Below are 26380 nucleotides of genomic sequence, written 5' to 3' on the forward strand. Positions count from 1 at the left end.
TTAAATGGTTATTTCCATTAATTTCGGCGAAGGTTTGTTTGATTCAAACATAAGCAGTTCTTTAGAACCAAAGTTCAAGCGTTGCCAGAAATAACATAATTATTTTTTTTTTAATTATTGGCAGATCCTCAAATAATGATCAGCAGTTATTTGTAAAATAATTTGGGTTTTAACATGAAACTGCTGATTTTATACATTCTTTCCCGCGATTTTTTTTTATTGAAATATTTGGATGTGAATTCAAAATTCTTTGGGATTTTTTTTTGGGTTTTCAATCTATTGAACATGATCAGATTCAAGAAAACATGTTTTTCAAAAAAGACGACCGTATGGGGCAAAAGAAACAATTCTGGAGTTTTTTTTTTTTTTTTTTTTGGAAAAGGTCCAATAAACCTAATTTTTCTCTTATTCTCTTTCTGCAGTGTTGCAAATGAGTGACAGAACAAGCAATCATTTGACGATCTCTGCATCAAAACATCAGAGAGTATAGCGACCGTCACTATAGCTTGTGAGATTTCTTCTTGTGTCTCGTGATTCCCAGCGATGGCATTCCCTCTCCATGACTCGTCCCCTTTTCTTCAACTGCGCGCTCTCATCGCGGAGTCTCTCCGAGAAAACTGCAATGAAAGAACGCGAGACGGCGATAAGGAACCGACCACGCATGACGATCCGTTAAAACTGCGCTTACGCAATTGATTTTATGGCGGCTTTTGTGATTACCGGCGATCCGGTTGGATGATCGTGATAGCGGGAATGAGAGAGAAAAGGAGAATGTCAAACGCGAGTGTGTAAACACAAAAACGTGTTCGGCTGAGCGTTTTTGTACCAATATGGAAAGACGAGCAATTGTATTTGGGGCATGAATAATTACTGAGTGCCCTGATTGACAGATTCTTGGACAGGTTCCTAATTCACAATCAGCAAAATAGTTTGGATTTCCAAACAACATTTCTAAATTTTCACATTCTTTCCTGCGAAAAAAGTTCTTGAATACATGTGAATACAAGAAATTTGGATTTAAGTTTTTTTGGACTGAGAGTATTTGTCAAATGTTGAAAACGGTCCACACACAATTTTACAATCAAGTTGGAAAAATATATTTCAATCAGTTGACAACAAATTGAAGATTTATGTTTAGAAAAACCATTATTTTTCCGATTTTTTGAATTGCGTAAGAGTTGGAATTCCAGGTTTTAAAAAAGACTTAGAAATGACCATTAAAATTATTAGAAAACACTCTGAGGGGTAAAATTTGGTCATACAAAAATGCAAAAAAAAAAAATGTATGATCCGATCTCAACCCCAGACCCAACGTCACTCCTGTTGTCGGTACTTTGAACAAATCATTAAAACAAGCCCAGAAATTTAAAAGCAAAGAGAAATTTAGATGCAGACAATGAATTTTGGCTGATGGACTTAAACAGGGTTGGAACCATTTTCCAAATATACATGTTTGGAAGTTCGATTGTAATTGCATGAAGGGAAATCATATCTCTTCGAAAGTCAAGTCGTAAGCTTTATTAATCATTTCCGTCACATATATGACACATGATCATAACAAAATCATTTCCATTTTCATAACCCAATGAAACAGCTATGAACATCATTTAGCCTTTGTCCGGAACTTTCATCACGAAAATGACAATTAGAATAAATTCAATTAAATAAATAATCTAAAATGGTGCGAACACGTTCAAGTCAACATCGACTCAATATTACAATTTAATCCTAAAACAAGGACAGCTATTTATTTCAACCAGGAACACACTATTAGCTTATAGAAACTACTAATATTTGCACCACATTGCTGCTGCAGTCATTATTTGATAGGTGAACGCTTATATCACGAGTCTAGTGCCCAGTGCTGCTTATATTGACACAAACAGACCAGTTTATGTTTAGTATTAATTTCGGTAATGCTTTGCATTCGCCACGCGCATTAGTCATTTTTTTGTCTACTTAAATTATTATTAAGCAAACTTTTTTGTTTTGTTAACCCTTGTTTCCGACGATACTTACCGTTTTGTATTAAACAGTAGTACTTTTTTACTCGCCGAAAAAGTTAATAAATAAACTGACAATGATAACAAGGTAATCGAGTCAATAAAACTCTCAATTTCACTCTCTCTATTAGGTCATGTGATTAGTTTTGTAAAAAGTACCCGATATTATCTATTCTAGTTCTAGTTATAATAAAGGCTAATTTTTGTAACAAGAAATTTGATGTTGAGATAGTCTCACTTGTCCGAAAGTCCCTTTAATCTTAAGTGTTGTTGATTATTTCAAATTTTCAAGTCTTTAGTCACGTGTCGGAAGGGATTATGAAGTGTGAAACTGTTTGAAGTCTGGACAGTGGTCAGTGCAAAGTGTTAATCCTGGTGGACAATTAGAATAATGATTATATTTTTCGCAAGAGTGACATATGAGTTTTAAAATTGAAACCTAAAATGTTTCAGTACATTTACAGTTTGGAAATTTAATTCAATAAAGTAGCTGATGCCCCTTTGCGTCACGCATTTGGACAAAGAGTCACGTCAGAGCGGCAAACTGTAATCCGCCAGCGAAAAGAACAAGATTATAATCTAATCACTCTCATTATCGAATTAAGTGTTTTTCTGGCGGAGAAAAGTGCAATTCTTATGTTGCGATATGTTTCGCACCCTCTTGGAATTGGCATTCGGGAACCCCTCGGATTTTGTGTTTTTTTTTTTTCGCCAGCGAGGGTTGAGATTTATTCCATCCAGCTGCGCGCACTTTTCTCCGACGAGGAGGGTGATTAGATGAATTTTATTATCGAGATTTACCCGGAACAAGGCATGTCGGCGCTGCTGCCGGGAGGAAATCCTTATCGATATTAGTTGTTTACACTTGGCGGTGCAGACCCCGGGCGGTGTTCCGCTTTCGGTGTGGATTAGCACCTACACGCATCAGAGAGGGGCTCTCGTGGGAGGGATGTTTGAAGGCATGCCGAAATTCGATCCGGAAGGATTTCTGGCGGTAAGTCTTGCGTGAACAATATGTGCAAATTTTGCTTGACTTAATCTTACAGAGAAGGTTATCAAAATGTTATTTTTGTAAAATTTGCAATTTTTTCTCATTTTTATGCTACCACACGCTCATTAAACTCAATGTTGAACACGATGGATTAACGAAGTTGCAACTTGTTGATCCACTTTTTTTTCGCTCTCTCTCTTCCTGCGTTGTTCTATCCTTTAATTTTTATTACACTCAAACATCCGCTGCCGGCGATGAAATATGAGATCTTTTCCGTTGCGGTGGCGCGTGCCGACAGTCATTACCCGCCCGAAGAAACAAGCTGGAAGTTTTATTTCCCCATTAAGGGTTGTAATTTTTCAGCATTATGCAAATTCCTACAATTCTTGTTTTGTCACAAGAAGTCATCTGGTGGAAGTTCATGCATGTGGTCAGTTCAGTGCCTTTCACCGGACTCATTATTTAGTGTGCTGGGGCCATTTATTTTACATTTACACAATTTCAACTAAAATTAAAGATCGTTTTTTAATGTCTTCACTAATGAAGAAATTGTGATTAGATTATGCCTCAAGGTCGTTCTTGTCAATATCGTTGTACATCCAGGCCTACAGCGTTTCATTAACCATATCACAGATCCAATAGTGGAAGACTGATGCATGGACATACCCGAGCAGACGGAAATAACCTGGGAATAACATTTTTTGATATTTGAAAATACTAGGCCAATAACATTTTATGACATGATTTTTTATTCGACGTTATGATTTTTTTGTTATTGGATTGTTATTGTAATATCAGACTAATAACTTTTTTAGTTATTCTTCAAACAAAACTTTGTTATTATTTTTTGCTATTTTAACAACTAATCCAATCATCCCATTAACAGTTGGAGGTATTCTTCCATAACAAAATATGTTATTCAAAAGTTTTGTTATTACCGTCTGCCCGGGTTGTGCACCGTTTGTAAAGATATTCATAAGGGAGACCGATAAACGGGACTTCCGAATTTATTTGTATTTTTTACGTTATCCCTTTCAAGCCAGAATTTGAAAAAAAAAAATTTGTTGATGATAGGAAAATGATCCTGAGAACCACACAAAAATTATAGGCCACTTTAGAAAATTTTGATTTTTGGGTCATATATGACCCATCAGGCCCGAAATGGTTATATGAAACTTTGTCGATACCATACCCTATGTTCACTCAAGTATCGGACTAACATTCCCATCCACTTCCCCGTGACCCTACCACTGGTCGTGGCCGGTGCCGGTATTGATCAGCATAATAGGGGCATTTGAGAAGTTGCGAAGCTAGAAAAGATAGCTCCCACTCATCTTCCACGGCTCGTGGATGTAACTTCTGGAGGGTCTGGTCAATAATGGAGTAGCAACTGCGGGTGGGCACCTATGCTATGCTTATGCTTACCATTCCCTATGTCAAAAAGCCATTTTGCATCATAAGTTGTTTACCTTAAATTAGGACTTTAATAAATTACACGGAAAAAATCCTGATTTTTCTTTTTGTCTTTTTATGAAATTATTCATCGTTCTGCTCATTGGTATAGGTAGAGCCTCTTAAAGTGAAAAAATAGTTTATCTCAGTGTTATTCAAAAAGTATATTATTTCAACATCTTTCTCGGAAACTATTAGTTCGATTTTCAAAGATAAAAAATGACTCACATTTCGAAAAGTTAATTTTTATTTATTAAATTTCACGCCTTTTTTAAATGTTAGAGTTGGTTCCAAAATCAATAAAAAAACATTTTTGAACCGATCAAAAAATTTTACAAACGTTTCATTGAAAATAGTGCCATTAGTTTCTGAGACATTTGTACCTACTAGAAAATAAAAAAGCTGTTAAGACCCACTGAGAATTTTGGCTCGAGCCTCGAGTCGATCTGGCTCAAGATCGAGCCTGAATCGAGTCGAGGCTCGAGCAAAAATTCTCAGTGGGGATGAGAGCAGTTCTGTACGTAGTAGGTATTGTTATTTAATTTTAATTTTTGTATTTGGGTAATTCTTTACCTACTCACACGAAATCGGGAAAAATTGCCCCGACCCCTCTTCGATTTGCGTGAAACTTTGTCCTAAGGGGTAACTTTTGTCCCTGATCACCTCGTGACGGAGGGGCGGTACGACCCCTTCAATTTTTAACATGTGAAAAAAGAGGTGTTTTTCGATAATTTTCAGCTTGAAACGGTGATGAGATAGAAATTTGGTGTCAAAGGGACTTTTATGTAAAATTAGACGCCCGATTTGATGGCGTACTCAGAATTCCGAAAAAACTTATTTTTCATCGAAAAAAAAACACTAAAAAAGTTTTAAAAACTCTGCCATTTTCCGTTACTCGACTGTAAATTTTTTTGGAACATGTCATTTTAAAGGAAATTTAATTTACTTTTCGAATCTAAATTGACCCAGAAGGGTCATTTTTTTCATTTGGAACATTTTTTTTTATTTTAAAATTTCGTGTTTTTTCTTACTTTGAAGGGTTATTTTTTAGAGTGTAACAATGTTCTACAAAGTTGTATAGCAGACAATTCCAAAAAAAAATGATATATAAACATAAAGGGTTTGCTTGTAACCATCACGAGTTATCGCGATTTTACGGAAAAAAGTTTTGAAAAAGTTGGTTGCCCTTTATCATGGCCGTTCATCGTCACCCGCGACAGACACGGACAACGAAACAAAATGAAACGCAAAAGCTGACTTTTTTAAAAACTTTTTTCGTAAAATCGCGATAACTCGTGATGGTTATAAGCAAGCCCCTTATGTTTGTATATCAATTTTTTTTGTAATTGTCTGCTCTACAACTTTGTAGAACATTGTTACACTCTAAAAAATAACCCTGTAAAAAAAGAAAAAACACTAAATTTTAAAATGAAAAAAAATGTTCTAAATGAAAAAAATACCTTTCTGGGTTAATGTAGATTCAAAAAGAACATTAAATTTCCCTTAAAATGACATGTTGCCAATTTTTTATCATCATTTTTTATCAAATCAGGCGTCCAATTTTACATAAAAGTGCCTTTAACATCAAATTTCTATCTCATCACCGTTTCAGGCTGCAAATTATTGAAAAACACCTCTTTTTCACATGTTGAAAAATGAAAGGATCGTACCGCCTCTCCATCACAAGATATCAAAAAACGGACCTCGGAGTCGTGATCAGGGACAAAAGTTACCCCTTAGAACAAAGTATCTCGCAAATCGAAGAGGGGTCGGGGCAACTTTTCCCGATTTCGTGTGAGTAGAGAATTACCCAATCAAAATTATCAAAACATGATAACTGAAAAAAAAAACGATTGCTGAATCTTCAGTAAATGATCTGTCAGAATGACAAACGAATGTTACATAATTTTTAGCAAAACAATCGGACATGACAAACCGATGCCTCTGTGCTCGCTTATGCTAACTAGATTGAAATCCCAGCAAGCTTAGTACAGGAGAGCAAATAGGCATCGAACTATCAATTGACTGAGAATTCAGTAAAATTTGAATTGCTGAAACGATTACTGCAATTTCGGTTGAAGAAAATTTATTGAAACTTTACTAAATTTCTGCGAAACAAATTTGGTGTGTAGGCAAACAAACGCTGAAAGTTTCAGCAAAATCGAGTCAACTCGATACGCCTTCTAGAACAAACCGTGCAAATAAAATAAAACTACCTTTTGAGTTTTATTACACGGGAACAGAATCTAATTTCATCGTGCATCTAACGTTAGCACTTTTACGTTCAATTACAGCTCATTAATGCGTTTTTTCAACTGAAATCGAGTAATCAATTGTTCAAGAGGAAGTAAGCAAGTAAGTTTCTATCAATACTTTAACATAAAAAGTTGTTTGACTAGTGGAAATCAGCAAATTAGATGGAGTTAGGAGCGAGTGTTCAACCTGCCAAAACATTTAAAAATTTCTCCTAGATTAAAATAATTCATTATTTTCGAAGTAAGGTGGAGCAGAAAAGGACCATCAAAGTAGTGTTATTATTCAAGTTAATTTTAAAAACAAGTGTCCAACTCTCACCCTCTCCTCTTCAGAATTTCAACGATGATCCAGCACTGTCGGCAGATAGTGTGCATTAGGGTTAATTCAATTAACTCGAACCCAACCGTATTTATGAACCCTGAGATCAATACAACCCGGCCTTAAGTTGTGAGTGAGAGCGCGAAAAAAAAGCATGTTTCGTCAAGTCTATATGCTGGATATTTGAACACTCGAAACTCGAAACACACTATCTACAGACCAGGAGGATTTGAATGGCCTCGGCTAGAACAAGACGAAGATGAAGCAGAATGATTAGCAGCACTCAGTCTCACAAATTGAATTTAGACACACTCACTGCGGCTCGAGCAAACATAGGATATCTAGCGACGACGGAGGAGGCACCCTAATGGATTTTCTATTGGACTTTTGCGTAGTCGTCGATAGGCAATCGAATGTGGTGATGATAGAGGGAAGTGGAAAGAAATGCGCGCGATGATCTACGCTAATTATATACGCTCTTTCAAGTTCTCCAGTCAGCATGTTTTTTTTCCAAAGGTCTTGCGTATCATCAAATTTAAAATCTTTCTTTACTTACTTACTTTCATCTCCTAGACTCATTTCTCACCACCAGACACTTTGAGGATCAAGTCAGTTGAAATCATGGGGTATGTTTTAGTCACAGTTCAAAACATATAGTGTCCTCAAAAGTAAAAAGTTTTGAGGTTGAAAGAACTTCAATTGCATCCATCAGTTTCTCTCCTTATCAATTAAAATTGAAAGAATTTTTTTTTTTAAAAGGTGGCACGAATTCTAAACCAATATGTTTTAGCTTAACAATTTGGCTCAAAGCTTTAGCCAGGCATGATACAGCTTAAAATTCAATTAATCTTCGCCCACTTGAACAAACTTAGGGGCAGAAGAGGTTAAAAGCCTGAATTATTTTAGTTGTGTTGAACTAGCAGACTTACTGCAAATAATTAAATTAATATTATCCCTCATTAGCCTTAATTATGCAAAAAAAAAGTCGTTAAAACATCGCGAAGCGTTGTGTCACATTCGATGCAATTTTAAATTTGCTACCGCTTAGTTTTGGTATTCATCAAAAACAGGAAGTCAAGGTGTGGCAGCTGGATTAAGCAGCAACAGCAACGAACAGGAACATATTTGTCACTTCGAAACAAGTTTGCAAGTTGGATTAAGGAAGAATGGTGGGGACACAACAGCGAAAATTGATTTATTTGGAACTGCTGCACGTGAGACTTGAAGTTTATTTCACCTCTCAACTGTTAAATCGACGCTGCCGTACTATCTTGTCGCACGTTGCTTTGACGTTCCGAGAAAACGCGTTTTGATATTTGACCTTGAATAAACAAAAAAGAGAGCACAATTGTGAATGAAATTTTTCTTCAGATTTTTTTTTTGTAAGGCATTATTGTCCCCCTTTACGGTATTGTTTCCATATTTCTATGAAAAATATTCAAGCTTTTAAATATGAATCTTAATAATATGTTGTTTCCAAAACAACGTTCTACATCAAACTTAAGCTATTATTTTTTCTCTGTAACCTGTTTTTGTGTTTATAAAAATAAAAATGAGAAAAATTATATAAAATGTTCACCAAAGATGCGGATTTCTTTCATAAGCACAGCAAAGAACGACCAAAATAAGTCTTGCTGCGAGGAGCAGTCGCACTCATAGGAAGAGAAAATAGAAAAAAAAGCTTTTAAAGTACATTTCATAAATTAGTACCAATTTTCCACTATTTATAGGCCCGATTTGTGAACCGTCATCTTGTCGGCGCGCAGGGTTTGTTGTATTTTTCGTCGGTTGGTGCCCTTTTGAGATGCTGCGAGAGGGTGTGGATTTGCAAGACGGAGTGGAAAAATGTGAAAATAGCTAGAAAAAGTTTATTTTTCAAAATTTCAAACTTAAGAATATTAAAAATTAAATTTAAAAAAAATAAAAAAAAATAAACAAAAACTGCGTAAAACGAGTAAGGAATAAGGAATAAGGAATAAGGAATAAGGAATAAGGAATAAGGAATAAGGAATAAGGAATAAGGAATAAGGAATAAGGAATAAGGAATAAGGAATAAGGAATAAGGAATGAGGAATAAGGAATAAGGAATAAGGAATAAGGAATAAGGAATAAGGAATAAGGAATAAGGAATAAGGAATAAGGAATAAGGAATAAGGAATAAGGAATAAGGAATAAGGAATAAGGAATAAGGAATAAGGAATAAGAAGGAATGAACAACAAGAATTAAAAGAAATCAGGAAGTTATTTTTTTCATCAAAACCTTCAAATTCACCCAACGTTCCTCCATCGTGCGGTGGCGGATGCTGTTTGTTGTCGATTGGTTTGGAGGTTCCTGGCGGCAGGGAGGCCTTTGACTTCCTCGACCGAAGCCACGGTCTAGGGGCGTTTCGTTTGCTGTTATTATTACTGCAGTTACTGGTTGTTGTTGTGTCTTTGTTTCAAAGTGCGCGCTCCCCTCCCTTCAACCTTGTATTAAGTTACATGCTGAAGAGAGATTCAAATAATATATAATTAAAGTTAAAAGCATCCCTCATAACTTCTCTTCTCGTTCGTTTTCGCTGGCTGGGATTTTGGCTTGATGAGTGCGCGCGCCATTAAGGGGTATAGTATGTAGGCTTTTCTTTCTGTTTTGTTTCTGGGTGCCAAGGGGCGCGGACGAAAACAAAAGAATGGCTAAATTGGACCCCCTTAAGTACATGCTTTGAGCAGAACACCGACAATTTAACCACTGTTGAGCGCAGAACAGATCGACTTTTCAGAACGAAGTTGAGGTAGCTAGTCTAGACGAGTTGTACTTGGTGTTTTCAGCATCAAAAATAAGTACTAAAAGGTATTTTTTTTGCAAATTTATTCAAAAATAAAAAAAATACAAAAATATTGCTTCTAAAAAATGTGAAAGCAAATGATATCCAAACAAAAATAATCACACCTAGAAAATTATCGTCATGACCGCCAGTTTTCCACCAACAATTTCTCTGTGATTTATGCTCCCTTCAGCAAACGGTTAAAATGTGTATTGTTGGGTTTGGAAAATCGCGCCCCGGAGCCAGCATCTTGACGTGGCGGCACTTTGGAGTTCGAGATGGCACGAAACGCATTCGTTTTGTCGCTGTCGCCAACAACCATTTCTCGTTTTCCAAGCCAAGAAAGAGGGATGAAAAATGGACACTTTTTCTTCAAATTCAATTTACTCATAATTTATGGTTACAACTGGTGCTGGTTCTAAGTGCGTTTATGTAAGGGGTGAAAGAGATAAAAAGAATACATAAATAAGTAGGTTCAAAGTTATGGTAAACCTTTATCTGGATTTTTTTTAAATTCGTAATAGAATCACTTGTTTAACATTTGAAAGTATTGTTACCTGACTTTTTCAAGCTATCAAAGAACAATGAAGGATAATTTTTTACTCCCAATGATTTTTAAAGCCACCATAAATAAATCTCTAACATTGTAACATTAATGCTGTCATCAAATCCTTGACAACTGCAACTACAAAATGACTAATCAACAATTTGAAGTAAACTCATTATTCAAAGCGGCATCCGCCGTGCGACATCGCCGTCAGCATCGTCTGCCATAAATGGTCCTCTTCTGCACGCCACTCCACAATTCAAATTGCCTTCCTTTGCCGCCGACTTGACTCAATGCAAAACTTCTACTGTTGCAGCCACTGACGACGGAGTCCGTTGTGCCACGTGTGGGAGTTAATTGTCGCTTAAAGTGCGACCGCCTTCACTGCCGGGCTGGCCTAGTTGCCTGAATACCCGAGAGTGATCACCGATTCCAATCCGTCTGGCGCGTGCGGGGACTTCGCCACTCCCGGGGGATGATTTCTTCACCGGTGTAAGCTGGGGGTGATTCTTAAATTACGTAGTATTTTGCATAATCGCTGGAAGGATGAGCTTTCGGTCATAATTGTCGTTTTACAAGATTCACATTAGCACACACTCCTCGATCAGTCCTTCAAAAAATTTAATGAAGTACCATCCAAGTGACGATGCTATGGAATGGACTTTTTGCCTTTTTTTAAGTTTGATCATGATTTACTACAAGTAGACATATTCTTATAATTTCGAAACATATTGTGACCAGTTTACGTCATCTCCGAACGTCCCCTACCTTCATTCACCGGCTCCTTCGCTGTGGGAAAAGCGCGTCGTGCTAAATGAAGTCAATAATAATCAACGCCCGCCAACGTTCGTGAGCGACGCCGACCGAGGACGACACACGTGGGCAATTCACTCCGCAACGCCCCGACAATGAAAATAATCTTCAAATTTGTGACATTACGTTGAAGGAACATTGAAAACGAGAAAAAAAAACTCTTCACCACATCCACAGGGGCTGACTTTTGGGGGAAGTTTTTTTTTCATGTGTTTCGTCTTTTCGATGAGAAGCGAAAAACTCGGCGAGTAATTTGTTTTGATATTAACATAACCGAAATGGTCACGTGCCACGCTGGAATGAAGCAATCATTTTATAGCTTCCTTTCCAGAATGAACAGCGGGAGGCGACCCTATTGTGAAGAAGTTGGAAGTGCGTATTGGGAAGAAACATTTGCCTTTATGTTGATTCGTGTGTTGTTATAATAACATTGACACAACTTTGAAATACCATTTCTCATGATAATCTGAAGAAATAAAAAAAAAAAAACATTCTTTACTTGTAGCTTTTAGGGGGCAAAAACATATTTTTATTTTTTTAAATTCAAAATGACAATGAACATTTAAGTGCAATTTGTTAAAATGAATTTAAAATGCATTTCTCTGCGTTTAGAATCATTTTTTGCTTGTTTGAGTTTAATCAAAAATATTTAGTTTTTTTTTAATTTTCGATGTAGAGTACTGCAAAATTTTGTTTCGCTTAAATTTTTGTTTTCTTCAAATCTTACATTTTTTTGAAAACTAACGATTGCAAAACAACTGAACTTGTGTAAAATGCACTTTTAAACCCAGTGTATTGTTGAAACTTTGAAGATAATATTTTTTAACCAATATTAAAATTTATTGCTGGAAATAGTGGAACTACCGAAAACCTTTTTAACATTTTTACAGCATTTATTTTATCTTGAAAAGACCGTTAAAAAATATTGGCGCAAATTTTGATTCAAGGTGAACATTTTATGTAATTATTAGTCTTAGTGATCTTTCACGCTTAAAAAATTGCAAATTTCATGGAAATTTCGCGAGTCTTGAAAAATTTAAAAAATAACTTTGAAAAACTTATGTTGTTATGTTTAAATCACAGAAACTGCTGTTTATGCTTTATTCTTTATACACACAAAGAAAAAATACTCTGAATTTAAAAAGATCGCTCGTTGGATTAAAAGTTCGCGTTGGTGAATATTCGTAGAAAGTTCAAACTTTTCAATTTAAAAGTTGGAAAGTTTTTGATACTACCATGCATTTATGGAACAAAATCGTTGTATCGATAAAAGTGTTTTACTTTTAATTGGAAAAGAAACCTTTTATAGCAAGAATAAACAACATTTAATACTACAGTGTTAATTTCAGAAAAATGTGCTTGATTCTAGGCTTGATTTTATATTTATTTTTAAAAGTTTTAAACAGTATGTTAAATAAGACATTTTGTTATTGTATTTAACGCTTCTGGCCAAAATCCGAGTCCAAGCTGTACCGATTCTTAGGGTACGCCACCGGTCACTTCCGAAGACCCCAAGCTGGACGGTTCCAGACGGACGTTTCGACGCGCGACAGCAAAGTAGAGAACAGGATGGTCACGTTGCCGGCCTTCATCAGGACAGGTTTGGAGAAGTTGGCTGTAGATTCGGCAAGGGTGATCGACTTTTACTGGCTGGAAAGTGAAGTGCCTGAACGGGGCGTTCCCGATTCTGGAAGCGCATCCGGAAGATTGGGTTGATGAGGCCCTCGGAACGGAATTCGATTTCGAGCACTTCATCCTCCTTCGAGAATGACACAGATTTTTTCGGCACGCTGTCCAGGGTTCATTCGGCTGGTGCTGCGCCATCGCGAGATGAGCATTTGTGGATGGTTATTTGCTAAAAGAGATGGAAGTAAGTGAAGTTGGCAAACCACTGTACACATTCCCAATACTCACAGGTGTTGTAAACCGCCGGCACCGAGTGCAACATCCGCTCTGGTTACCTCCGATTATCCCGCTTCTCGACGTCCTCCTCTTCGTCGGCTCCTTCTCCTCACCGTGAAAATCACCTGTCTCGTACTTGTCCAAAAACCGGATGTTTATCTACTTCAACGCAATCTCGTTGTTCACGCAAGTCTTCGGCAGCGCCATCTCCTCGATGATCTGTTTACAGTCCTCGCGGGAATTGACCTTCAATCACCAATCCCGGGCCACCACCACCGAATACAACCGGTGCGAATCCACATCCTATCCTAAAAAAACAAACAAAATCAATCACAAGCCCCACAAAACACCCAAGCTTTCTTCTTACCCATTCCGGTCGTGGAACAGCTGCAGTTCCTGCAGGAAGCTCGCCTTGTCCTCTTTGAGCACTTCACCTCGTCCCGAACCCGCACCACCCCCCTTCGAATGCGTTCCGCTGCTGCTGTTTGGCTCACGAAGGTTTCCGCGTCCGATTCCTGGCTGCTGCCACCGTTAGCTTTGCTTTGCGTCCTAGAATCACCAGCACCACCGGACCCACCAAAGCGTTTGTTTACATTTGGAACTTAGTCGTACACGGTTACACGAGAACGTCAAAATGAAAGAAATTCTACAGTCGTATTAAAAGTTAAGACTTTTAAATCAGTTAGTAGGGAGATTTTCAAAAACTTTACCAGTAAAAGTTTTCATATTTTAAACAAGAAAAAAACTTTCCCTCAAGCTAATTTTAGCAACTTTTTAAAACAAAAATAAGTTACTTTTGGCATTACGGTAATATTTTTTTGTGTGTATACAAATCATCATTAAATAAACTATACACACGGTGTGTTTTTTAGAACAAACTAATGATAAAAAAATCGGTATGTCTGATATTTGGCACCGTGAAAGAAGGGCTCTTTCCCGACATTTTGCGGGGTATACCGAAATATTTCGTCGGGGGGTCTAGAACAACTTTTTTTTTTGAAGATTTTTTTTTCGATTTTATGGGATATTTGTTCAAAAAAATCACAGAAAATCGGTGCATTCATGTTGATATCACTCAAATTTCTTATGAATATGCCTTGGGGACTCTAACCAACTATATTTGACCAATATTTGACCTCCAATAAAAAAATCGAACCAAACTTACCAGATTTCTAGCTTTCTTTGTAATTACCCCAAAATCCAAGCTGGAAACCCCGATACGACCGAAAGTAAATCTTTTCTTTGTACAATTTGTCATGAAATTGCAGCAACACATTGCCCGGATACAAATTTGAGCATTAAACAATGCAAAACATAGATTATTTATTTAATAAGCTGTTTATTACCAAATAGGGGGGGGGGGGGGTGGGGTACTGCCGACTGAATTTTGTAATGAATGCTATAGAATTATTTTCATGAATTTCGTCAAAACTTGTTGTAATTTTTATGTTTCAATAAAATATTATCGTCATAAAAAATATTTTAGTAGGCAGTGCCCATCATGTGAAAGGTAATTAAATGGAGAAAGACACTATTTATTTCAGAAAATTGGACATATCTCTGCTTATATTGAACCAAAATTGATTCTTTTTTATGGAACTTGTTCAGAAAACTGTTCTCTACAATGTGATTGATTTTAAAATGTTTTAAAATGTAATAGTGTGATGTGGCAGAGGATTGAAAAAATAATTTTCGGAACCTATTGGGTAATAAACAGCTTATTAAATAAATAATCTATGTTTTGCATTGTTTAATGCTCAAATTTGTATCCGGGCAATGTGTTGCTGCAATTTCATGACAAATTGTACAAAGAAAAGATTTACTTTCGGTCGTATCGGGGTTTCCAGCTTGGATTTTGGGGTAATTACAAAGAAAGCTAGAAATCTGGTAAGTTTGGTTCGATTTTTTTTATTGGAGGTGGTCAAATATAGTTGGTTAGAGTCCCCAAGGCATATTCATAAGAAATTTGAGTGATACCAACATGAATGCACCGATTTTCTGTGATTTTTTTGAACAAATATCCCATAAAATCGAAAAATAATCTTCAAAAAAAAAAGTTGTTCTAGACCCCCCGACGAAATATTTCGGTATACCCCGCAAAATGTCGGGAAAGAGCCCTTCTTTCACGGTGCCAAATATCAGACATACCGAATTTTTTATCTTTGAGGTTTCGAAAAAATACACCGTGATACAAATCATAATTAAATTTGAACTTGACACACAAAAATCTTTTCCTAATTTCCAAAAAAGTTATTATTTGAAACGAAATGTAGGGCATGCGTATTCTAATTAATTTAACTGCTTTTTAAAAATTCGACAAATAAAACTAAAAAAATCGCTGTGTGGCATTTTTTTTCTTTTAAATTTTATTGAATTTCATATCAAAAGAAATTAAGAATCTAGTCCCTCCGAATATGACCATGATCAGAAAAAATAATTTCGAGTGCGTAATTTTTTTTTTGCAGTTAAAAAACAATAAACTTATGAGTGCTGAGTCTCGAATTGCTTCAATTCACGGTAGCGACACATAAAAAAAATTGGCCAGGAACACTAAAAAATTGAACAATAAGTTTCTCAAGGCTTTCAGAGCTATTTTTTGTACCACGGAAAAATTAAATCCCACGAATATCCTGACGCCACAATTGGAGTAAAATAAACACTTTCTTAAAAATTATTTAATTTCAATTTATGTAAAAAACCGCTTTAAGGTAAAATGACTCATTTCTGATCAAGTGAGGAAGGCATGATCAATTCTTATATAATGTGATCTCGTCTTAAATAATGGTCATTTTAATTGCTATATTCAAATGTTTACTGTGAAATTATTTGGTTTATTAATTTTTACTGTAAACAATTTGCACATATGACTTTAAAAATAGATTTTTAATGATTTCAATTTTTCAGTTGTTTTTTGGTTTCAAATATTATGTCACTAATTTATACGTTAGACGAATAACAAAAAAAGTGTACCAACGTAGTTTAGATGACCTTATTTTTGACCTACTTTGCAAAGCCTACCCGGATAAACGAAAACTATATCGATTGTGGTGAGGAACTTAAAATAACCTTATGAGATATAGTCACCATTTGTAATAATGTTATTTGGCGGACCTCGACAACTATTTGTTAAATGGTTACCATACGTAATAGAGTTATTTTAATGTTCATAATGGTCAACAATTTTCTTGATAACTTTAAAAAACTATTTGCGGATGTTTTCTCAAATGGTTACCCTAAATCATAAGGTAATTTTAAAGTTCAAATGGTTCAAATTGCGGACCTTGATGGACTTTTTGTCAAATGGTTACCATAAGTAATAGAATTATTTTAAAGTTTGAAATGGTGATTTTTTTCCTTGACGACTTTGTAAAACTATTTAATTATGTTTTCTGAAATGGTTATCGTATATCATAAGATTATTTTAAAGTTCAAATAGTTCATCTCGATACCTAAGTACCATATAAAAACATAAAATAATTATTTAAAAAATAGTTACGATTTGTTTTTTTTTTATTTTCACAAAACAAAGAGCAAATTTGATTTAAAATATTTTTAAACATACATCCGAGCGGATGGACAAAACTAAAGACTAATAGAGTTATCTACGTGCGCATGTATTGCTTGTACGTACACGAAACATATTGAGGTTAAATTTTCTGCCGTCTAGCAAAACAATTTTTTTTCAAAAACCCGCAAAAAACCAATGTGAATCGCATCGGTTTGCCCCTCGTCTTACAGATATGCTTGACAGCGAAGTTGGCAGCACAGTAATTTTTCAATGTTGCTTTGTTTTATTTCGCGCGCTTAAAAATTATTTTTGTTTTGAACGTCACAACAAAGTCAGCTGTTTGATGAAGTTGTGTAAATTGGAAAAGAACCAAAACTGGTGTCCGTTGATGGCGAATCAATTAGGGGCAACGCACCGTAACGTCGAGGAACAAAAAAAAAATGCGGTGGGGCCGTGCTCGCGGAAATGCTGCGGCCAAGGAGTATCCAGCAGATTCGGTAGGCCCAATGTTCGAACAAAAGCGCATAATAGTTCCTGCCAGGCGTGTGATGGTGCGAGGGTGAACAAGGGCAGGCGGACGGAAAATAATCGTGGTCTTGGGGACGCTCGATGCGGAGGCAATTAAGAGGCGAAGGTGCAGGGAGCAGCTGGAGGGCAAAATTATTTATCCACTTGAAGGTAGGTTGAAGATTTTTGAAATAAAGTTTATAAATGCTGTGCTGTATTGTTTTCTATGCATCTTAGGTTCTGGCGATTTTCTGCCCACGATAAATGCGGATCGCCAAGAGTGTACCTGCCAGCAATGGTGGCTTCTCAGAGGCAGATTTTGCGGATACGGATTCCACCTATACTGACTACGACGACCTAACATGGGATCATTTGTCAAGTTTGGCTACTAAAGCTTGCTTCAATTCACAGTAGGCCAAAGTTCAAACTGTTCGATCTGTATTTGGCTGCTCGGCGAAGTTTGATCCGGAAAGACAGATCAACAATTCGCGTGGAACGAGTTCGACTGCAACGAAGAGGAAAGCCAACGAAGGCCGTTCTCGCGTTATTTAACGTTCCAGCTAGATCAGGTTGACCCAAATTTCGAATGCAAGTGGCCAACGAGCCGCCGCGTATGATGGTTCCGGCAAGGGTTGCCGATCGCATGACGAGGCGAGAATGAACAACAGAAGAAGAGCTAGACGCGGCTAGCGTTAGTAAGGGTATAATCCCGGAAGAGTTTAGTTTTAACTTGCACACACTACTAACTTTTAATGTATATTTAATCATAAATCAAATACAATCTTATCACTAAATCTCTGCTTAGTTTGCTAATTAAGCAGCCGAAATCCGACGTGACGTAGGTTACCATGATTTACTAGTTGCCTCAGGTTGAGCTGCAGGGTGGTTTCCAAGACGTTGGAAATCATTCACCGGGACGGTAGGGTCCACCTTCGTGCGATTCCGCCGCGTGCGATTGATAAGTGAAGAATAGCGGAAAAAGGGCGGCCAGCAGGTTCAGGAACTCCGCTCACCGTTCTTTACGGCGTTTCTTCTGCCAGCCAGTCCAAAGTAGTCGGAAATGTAGATAATGGAGTTCCGAACTTCACTTTTTCCGGAACTTGCTCCCTATGGCACGCATTTTTTTTTCTCACCGCTGGACGATGACATCTGCGATCGGATTCTAAAGTACCATCTGGAACGAATGCGGGACATGACCCTGTCGGTTCGCGTCCAAGCCGTGTTGACCCTGCAACGTTTGCAAAGCCCGGAAGATCCGGAAGACGATGTCTTCTGCATATACATATTCCACATGGTGTCGCCGATTGTCCGTCAAGCGGTCATAACGTCGCTGGGTCGCAAATACCGGACAATTCCGTACATCCTCGGGCGCCTTTGGGACGTTGACGAACGCGTCCGGCGGCACACGTACATCCAGATGAGCAGCTACCCGGTCAACCAGTACAAAGTGTCCCAGCGGTTGACCTTCCTTGAGCAGGGTCTGAACGACCACTCGGATAAGGAGCAGCGGGTCGTCAAGAACGTGCTCATTCCGCAGTGGTTCGAGTCGTACCAGAAGAATTATGTGGCGTTCGTGAAGACGCTCAAAATCGACGCGGGAGAGAAGGAGATGGAACGGTTTGCGAAGACGGCCAATCTTGCGCTGGAGAGATCTTTACGTGAGTATCTCAAAACATCTGTAAAAGGTAGGTTTTGTTTAAGTAAGCAATTTTCTCGCAGTAAATACGGCATCAACGATGCCACAACGATGCTCGGGTTGCGCGAGGAGGACAAAACGATCCCGCTGAAGAACCTCACCATCTAGACGGCCATCTGCTGGCACGCGCTGCTCGAGTTCCTCCACCACACCGAGTCGGACGAGCTGGACGCGTACATGGTGGACCTGACGGCGTTTTGCAACTACATTAAGACGTGAGTTTTCCAGGGAATCTATCTAAACTGTTACAATAACGTTGCTCTGTTGCAGCTTTGTGGACACGCCGACGCTGTGCAACTACATCCGGCAGCTGGCGTACAATCCGTCGATGACGACGGACAAGCTGCAGAAGTGTACTTCCAGTCGATGATGCAGGTGCTGCTGGAGATTGTGGCGTCGTATGATCTGGGTGACGAGGTCGGTCGGGAGAACTTGAAGAAGGTGCTGGCGGAAATGTTGGCTTGCGGCGATCTTGGCGAGGGCAACGTGAAGACGATTATGGCCATCTTTGAGGGGTTGGTGGGTGACGTCGAGGAGCGGTTCCGATTCTGTGTGGATTTGATCAACGGAATTTTGGAACCCTCGTGGGCGGACGTTTCCAACACGTCGCGACCCTTGGTGGATGAGTACTTGGAAAAGAACCCGGACAAGAGTCTGCAGATGAAGATTTCCTCGCTTCGATTGAACACAATGGACTTGAAGGAGCAGGAGATGGAAAAGGTCAACAAGAAGGATTATGGCGGTGCGCGGCGAGCGTCGGACGAGTTGACCGCGCCGATGACGTACACACGTTCACTATCTGGTTCATGTACAAACGGAACTAGCAGAAGTCTGCACACATCCAGTTCTACAACATTTTCTTCCAGCGAATTATGAAAGTGTTGAAGATAATAGAGATGGGGCGGAAGAACTTTGATCCGTCCGCGCCAAAGCTCATTCCGCAGAACCGGCTGGAAATCTGACTGGGTTATGTGAGCGCCGCTGACGAGTACCAAGGTGGACTGATGTTTAATCTGGACGTTTCGCGTCGTGTTCTGCTGCAGATCACCGACATGAGGACTTTTTTCTGCCTCGATCTGTACGAGATCATCCAAGTGGAAGACTACAAAGGTAAGGATGATGACGATTTGAATGTTCCAGAAGGACTTCCTGTCGCCGTAGTGAAGAGAACGAGGTGGATGAAAAGAAGCCGGCGAGATTAAGTCGCAGGATCCGGCGGTAAGTGTTTCAGCTGTTTCGCCTTGGACTCGCGAAACAATAACAGCGGTGTTTTCGCAAGTGATTGTATCACTATGGCAGCGCTGGGTTCGGACTCTAGTCCCGATTCGCCCCAGATGACCGAATGTTCCGAGTATGATGAGCGGAAGTTAGTAAATTCGTTTGGACTGCTCTCTGCCATCGAAAGACGATATTCGCAAAGGCACCCCTTCTTCCCAGTCACGATGTTCTAGCAAGATTCTAGCAGAATTCTTAGAGAGCTGGATATTCTTAGAGCATTCTTGCAGAAATGTTTCACCGTTCTAGCAGGATTCTGATAGAACCAGCTCTGCTAGAATATTTCGTGACTGGGTTAGAGCTGCTGATTGCACAGTGTCAGATCGGTTAGATTGACCAGCGGAATTACGGTTCGGTTCTCTAGCATCAACGGAATCGATGATGTGGAGGTGTACACCCTTACCAAAAATCATGATTTTTTGAGTTCCAAATCCCACTTTTCATACGATTTTTTGAGTTCAGGTACTACAACCATAAAAATGGTTATATGGGTTGAACTAAAAAAATCGTATGAAAAGTGGGATTTGGAACTCGAAAAATCATGATTTTTGGTAAGGGTGTAGTGTGATATTTTATACAAATAGGGCGTTTACTCCTACGAAATTGAGTTTCAGAACCTCCGTTATTCTTGGTTTCGCATAATTTACGCCAACCATCAAAGGAAGCGCACTTTTCACAAACGCAAGGGCTCGCCTTCCTTTGAATGCAGATTGCAGAATCTCATGTCTTAAATTATTGTTTATCAATTTCAATTCTTTAGGCAATATTTGTACTTCTAAATCAATTTAGTAGTTAACAACATTTTGGATTCAACGCAAAATTAAATTTGCCTTACGCGCTCTCTCTTTTCTCTTCTCTCGCTATGCTCCGTTACCTGCTCTTTCGCAGGCAAGCGCACTGCGCAGGCAAAAACAGTCTGATGTGAAACGTTTGTGCGGCTTGTTGTTGTTTACGTTTTGTGCGCAGGTATAATTTTCAAACAAATCATTTGATTTACCAAATACTTTGTTTATATTTTTCTTGTTGATCATTTCAGCGCCGTGGAGAACTTGATAAAAACGGAACAACTGGTGCTGAAGATTTTGCCGGCAGGCGGCCGACAATATTGTTCCGCCGAGGATGCGACCAAGCAAACAAACAATTGGCATCAATCATTCTGAATAATCAGATAAGTACATATGATATTTGAATATTATATTCAACATGATACTTTGTGATTTTTTTCTTCTTACTTTTCCAGGTTTGGACGATTTTGGCAGTATGATCAACTAAACAGAATCGACATCGCCGCTAAAGTTCAAATATTATTGTTGTGAACCATCCGTCAAAAAGTGAACAATTCTGTAAAAAATAGGTAGGTAAAAAATGTAAGAAAAACTTTTAAAAACCATTTCAAAACTATTTCTCAAAAAGTAGTAAATTTGTATGATAAACTTTAATTTACCATTTGAAAACTATTTCTCAAATAGTGAAACTGGGAAAAAATGTAGGATAAACTTTAAATAACCATATGAAAACTATTTCCAAAATAGTAGCGCTAGGTAAAAATAGCAAGAAAAACCCTAAAAAACCATTTACAAACCCTTTCTAAAATAGTAGACGCAAGGTTAAAATTTGTAAGAAAAACCTTTAAATACTTTTTTAAAACCATTTCTCAAGCAGTAAAAACCGAGAGAAAAAGGTCGCTTTTTCGCGAAAATTAACTTTATTTTTACCATTACACAAATGGTAATCTGACGAAACGTTGTTCGGGGATTTTTAAGGTTACCGTTGCTAACCACCCTCAATTCAGATGGTCGAACTTTAAGAAAAATGGTTGGGTACCATTTCCGAAATGGTATTTTTAAGGTTTTGCTACCATTTTTCAAATTGTGGTTACGATCTCTGAAATGGTGACAAAACTATTTAACAAAAAGTTTTTTTAAGGTTCTCGTTTATGCGGGTACTTTTTCCTTCCTGTTCTCAAGAAAATTTGAACCATTTAGCATAACAACAGATAACGATAAGCAACGGTCCAGACTCGATTACTCGAATCCTCGATTATCCGAAGTTTCGATTATCCGAAGTTCGATTATCCGAAGGTTTGTAGGGGACTTCGGATAATCAAATCACGAACAAAACAGATTTTTTCGATTTTTTATTTTCTTACTTTAAACATCAAATTCGAGTTCTGTGCCCCATTTGAGTCAAATTTTTATGTTTGATTGCCCGTAAAATTTCAAAAAAAAATCTTTATTTTACCATCGAAATTTTGGCCGCAACTTGGATTTAAAAATTCTAAATCACTTTAGAGTAGTTTAAGGGTCATACTAAAGCTCAACAATCAAAAATAAGATAACGCAATTTGTTTTTTCGTGATTCCATTATCCGAAGTTTCGATTATCCGAAGTTAAATTTTGCCAAGGCCTTCGAATAATCGAGTCTTTTTTCGTCTTTTTCGAACAATTTTCGTTATGAAAAATGCATATTTTATGGTTGATAAATAATTCAAGAACCTACTATTTGTCATTATTATTTCGTATATACAGCAATTCCATTTGAAAAGAGCCTGAACCGAAAAAAGGTTCTCCGATCGGGCTCAAAATTTTTCTGGGGGTTCCTTGGCCAAATTAATTAGACTTGTATTTTTTTGTTTGGCCATTAGGGCGACCTACATCGTAATAAAATGGTTCGAAAAATGGCAATTTTCGTCATTTTTCGCAAAAACCACTTTTTTTCAAAATATCATATCTCCGCGTCATTTCATCCGATTTTAGCTGTCTTAGACGCAAAAGAAAGGTGATTAGTTTGGCTATTTGAGAAAAATAGTAAGAAGTTTCAAAAATCTAGCTTAACATTTGAAAAAGTCGTATGAAAACTTAAAATGGCGTTTTGACCTTGTCTGGACCAAAGAGCCCATGTCTAAAAATAATTTTATTGGTTTCCTCGGAAAATTTCACATAAAAAATCAAAAAATTGGCGATGTCGAACCGTAGGTTTCCGAGATATGATTTTTTGAAAATAAAAGCTGAGTTTTTCGACGCGCCACGCGCAAAAACAGAAAAATTACGATATCGGCAAAAAAACAACTTTTTTCACTAAAACTAAATCTAATTATTTTGGCCAAGGATCCCCCAGAAAAATTTTGAACCCGATCGGAGAACTTTTTTTTCGGTTTAGGCTCTTTTCAAATGGAATTGCTGTATAGTTACCTATCCTCAACTTTCGTTAACTTTCGCTTAAGATTGATACTTGAAAATGGTTAGTTTACAAATTGGTTTTCAATTGTTAAATTTATACATCTTAAAAAAAAAATTGAAATTACGTTTATGATTTTTTAGTCATTTGAATAACTTACTCACGTTCTCGTAGTAATTTCGGAAAAAAAGAAAGTCTTATACCAAATTGTCTTAAAAATCTGCAGATGGTAAATATGTTTTTGTTTAAAATTAATTGATTATTACATGATCAAAATTATAAGAATCACATAGTTGAAAACCACGCAGTACAGTTCCATTCCTGTTCGTTTTGTTTGTGCCATTTGAGATGTTTTGTTTTCGCCTCCTCCGCACCACAATAATCTCAAATTTCCCAAAAACCTAACGTTTTGTTTATCCTTTTTGAGGTCCCCCTGAAAACACAGGAACAACTGTTTTCCTTTCCAGCCGACCATCATCGATCGGTTTGCTCTCGTCGTTCCCAGCGAGGAATCATATTTCACCATATTTAGTGTCTTGCGAACCTTCGAGGTGAACGGACACTAGAGCTGCGGTATTTTTTACTACCTAAGCTCAGAGTTATTTCAAACAAAATTCACAGTCTTTTTAAAGACTACCTGAGTTACTTTTCAAAATTCTAAACAGTCTTTTCAAGACTAACCCCACCTGAAATTTTGTTGTATTTTACAAATGAAGCCATCTTTTTAAGAGAACTTTGCTTGCAAAATGCGTCAAAACAAAGGTAAACGCAAATCTTCTGAAGATTTGATCGTTACGTCGGTGAAGCGTTTGAACGCTAAACCGGCTAACGGAAACAGAAAAAGAAAACAGCCTCTTTTGAGGTCTGATTCTGATTCTGAATGTGAGGTTAATCCTCCAATTCCATTGGCAAACAGTTTCGGTGTTTTATCCGAAACTGTTGACAAGGATCCTTCTCCTCGTACTGAGCCTTCTGCCGTCGAGAAACGAGTAAAGGCTCCGCCAATTGTAGTGACTTCCGTCTCCGATTTGGCCAGCTTTCGAACGCAACTGAAGAATTGCAAGGAAACTTGCAATTTGAAGGTTTCGTTCCAGCTTGGTCGAAGAGGAGAATGTCGCTTGTTGACGGAATCTTTACAAGATCACCAAACTTTTGTTGGTTATTTGAAAAACCACAAACACAATTTCTACACGTATGAGACCAAGAATGCTCGTCCATTCAAGGCGGTCCTGAAAGGTCTCTCCAACGACTTGTCGGTGGATGAGATCAAAAATGAACTTAAGGTGTTGCTTGGCTTTACCCCATCCCAAGTAATACCAATGAAGAAAAACGGGAATATTTCTCGCTTTGGTTTGACTTCACAATTTTATCTGATTCATTTCAACAGAAATGAAATCAACAATTTGAAACTTTTGGACAAAGTACAGTTTTTGTTCCATGTACGGGTAAAGTGGGAGCATTTTAAGAAACATGGCGGTAATGGCCAGAATCTGACCCAGTGCCGGCGTTGCCAGGCATTCGGTCACGGTACTGATCATTGCGCCATGGTTCCAAAATGCATGGTTTGCGGGGATTCTTCTCACGACAAGGACAATTGTCCCGTGAAAGAAGTCACCCAATTTAAATGCGCAAATTGTGGTGGAAATCACAAATCAAATTTCTGGGATTGCCCCATCAGAAAAAAGGTTTTGGATTCTCGTGCTAAGCATCAGCCGAAATCCAAACCGAAATTTTCTCAAAGTCAGGTTGTACCTGCATCTTTAAATCAAACGTTCGTGCTGTCTCACTCGAACAATGCTAGAAATACCCCTACCGTGGAAAAGTTAGGTAACACTAATGGTATTTCTTATGCCAACGTCGTTTCGGGTTCGGGTTCATCCACGAATTTTAAATCCTCTACCAATATTCCTGAAATTGGGCAGGTACCTCAAATTTCATTTAAAAATTTTTCTGCTGGCAACGCTTTGGGATCTTCTGATCTCGGCGATGTTACGTTTGAAAAAATGACTTTTTTGCAAAACTCACTGTTTGGTTTGATTCAAACAATGAGTAATGCTACATCCATGATGGAAGCTATCCAGATTGGATTAAAATTTGCGAATGATGTTGTTCTTACCCTGAAGTTTAATCATGGATCTAAGTAATTCCATCAATATTCTGAATTTTAATGCTCGCTCTTTAAAAGCGAAAGAAAATGAATTTTTCAACTTTTTACGAGTTCATAACGTGCATGTTGCTGTTATAACCGAAACATTTTTAAAAACTGGCACTTATTTGAAAAGTGATCCAGATTATAAAGTTATAACCAATAACAGAATGAATCGAAATGGCGGTGGAGTTGCAATAGTTATCCACCGTAGTATGACTTATAGCACGTTACGTGACTTTAAGTTAAAAGTTATTGAAAGTTTGGGCATTGAACTTGAAACTTCATTTGGGAACATTATGATTGCAGCTGCATATTTGCCTTTCCAATGCACTGGGGAAAATAAAAATTATTTCAAAGGGGATTTGAATAAACTTACTCGGCATAGATCTCGATTTTTGATCATCGGTGATTTTAATGCCAAACACCAATCTTGGAATAATTCAAAAGTAAATTCCAATGGTAAAATTCTATTCAGAGATTGCACTTCTGGTCTTTATTCGGTTTTATACCCGAATGGGCCAACTTGCTTTTCTTCTGTTAGAAATCCATCAACAATTGATTTGGTTTTGACAAATCAAAGTCAGTATTGTGGTCCTTTAGTGACTCATGCTGATTTTGATTCTGATCACCTTCCAGTAACTTTTTCACTTTCTCATGAAGCAGTTACCAGACCCAATAGTTCTGTGTTTAATTACCACAAAGCTAATTGGGACAGGTATCAGCATCATATTGAGAATAATTTAAATCATGATTTTGTTTTAGAAACCAAAGCTGATATTGATTCAGCCTTGGAATCTTTAACTAATGCAATTTTGGATGCTAGGAATATTGCTATTCCTAAAGTCCAAGTCAAATTTGATTCTCCCATTATTGATGACGATCTTCAGCTTTTGATTCGTCTGAAAAATGTTCGCCGAAGACAGTATCAACGTTCTCGTGATCCTGCACTGAAGCGAATTCAAAAAGATTTGCAAAAGGTTAT

At 37.6% G+C, this 26380-nt stretch overlaps 1 long non-coding RNA gene and 1 pseudogene across 1 annotated transcript; one reads left to right on the forward strand and one right to left on the reverse strand.

Moving 5' to 3' along the window:
• Positions 1–12553: 12553 nt before the first annotated feature.
• Positions 12554–13815, reverse strand: LOC128092979 (uncharacterized). Its single transcript, XR_008212146.1, has 3 exons — positions 13454–13815; positions 13099–13394; positions 12554–13039 (listed from the first exon to the last, which is right to left on the reverse strand). It is a non-coding gene; the product is annotated as an uncharacterized LOC128092979 (long non-coding RNA).
• Positions 13816–18373: 4558 nt separating this feature from the next.
• LOC120430410 (uncharacterized) lies at positions 18374–20040 on the forward strand (annotated as a pseudogene).
• The last annotated feature ends 6340 nt before the right edge of the window (positions 20041–26380 follow it).

The sequence above is a fragment of the Culex pipiens genome, chromosome 2 (genome assembly GCF_016801865.2).
Source record: "Culex pipiens pallens isolate TS chromosome 2, TS_CPP_V2, whole genome shotgun sequence".
NCBI lineage: Eukaryota > Metazoa > Arthropoda > Insecta > Diptera > Culicidae > Culex > Culex pipiens.